Genomic DNA, 1397 nt, shown 5'->3' on the forward strand with positions numbered 1-1397 from the left:
ATCAGTGCATATAATCACATATATTCAGTGGAGAACATACTCACCGTATACTTCTTGGTGGTCTTCTCCACCGCATGTTATTCATGTTGCAATTAATAGCAGAAGATTGCAAACCATCTTAAATTCTAGGAATTACTGGTTAATCCAGTTATAAGAGAACCCGTTAATGTGTAGTCCAGCACCAGAAAAAATTTAATCGCTGGTCCAAAACATGTTTTTGGACCAGATATTTTACTCTCTAATCCGGCACACGTGCGGACTTATTATTTCCTTTTTGTTAAATTCCCAAAACATCCCTACGTATAGAAACATTATTTGAGGCAGCCTTGAATACAGAAAACTTCATTTCTTCGTTTCAATTTCATACATCAAAGCAGCTCTGGATATTCATGAAGACTAGGTTTTTTCAAAATCGCGATGATGATGGACAATTGTTGCTTTTCCAAAAGCTAAGTCTTCTTATAATTCTTCTAATCTTGATCTTAAACATCTTTTAGTGTTGTTTAAAAAGGAGAAATCATTTTTAGGGTTTTCAAAGTTTATCTTTTGGTTGTTCTATGGTAGGTGAATGAACTTTATTTTTTCTGATTTGACGTTAGGTTATCTTCAATCCGTGTTTAATTTTGATTTAAATGTGGTTAATTTTAACCTTTTATTTGATGGAGCGGTTAGTTTATGTTGATCAATTTGATTTTCTGGAGCTTTTTTGATGATAAAATATTTTATGCAGAATTAATTTCATTGGATTTAAAGATCTGTTTCTTCTGCTCATGAAGATTAATTAGTTTTCAGTTTTCTAAACAATTCATTTACATGTAAAGTGAGAAAATTGAGTGTTGCTAATTATGTTAGTAAAAGCATTAGTCAATTTCATGATTCAGGGAATAGATTTTTGTTTAGATCCGAGATGATCATATTTGCATCATAAATGAATTGATCAGAAAAAAAAAGAATGGATGATATCAGAAAAGGAATAAGTGCAAAAGAAGTTATTTCTCTTCCTACGGGTATGTCTAATTTAGTTGGCATTCTTCTTCGTTGATCAATACTGATTGGTCTTAGCTTGACAATGTTAGTGGTATTATACATATTTTACTAGTTGTATTTTCCAGAAAGTGAAAGCAGTTTTTTGATGCAACAGTTAATTGGTATCCTTATGATGGTTCTTGGGTTTTCTTTTGATTCGTTTCCCAGTACTCTAGTAGTCAAGTTTGATGTTGATGGAGTCCAGTAGTCAGGTTTTTACTCACTACTTATGAATATGTACTGTGTTTTCACTCAGAATGTACCAATATGTATTGGGTTTTCACTTGGTACACATCAATATGTACTGGGTTTTCAGTTCTTGTTTTTTTCAATACATATATATAGATGCACTGTTGTTTTTTTTCATTTTG

Source organism: Papaver somniferum, chromosome 6 (assembly GCF_003573695.1).
Source record: "Papaver somniferum cultivar HN1 chromosome 6, ASM357369v1, whole genome shotgun sequence".
In the NCBI taxonomy this organism is placed as follows: domain Eukaryota; kingdom Viridiplantae; phylum Streptophyta; class Magnoliopsida; order Ranunculales; family Papaveraceae; genus Papaver; species Papaver somniferum.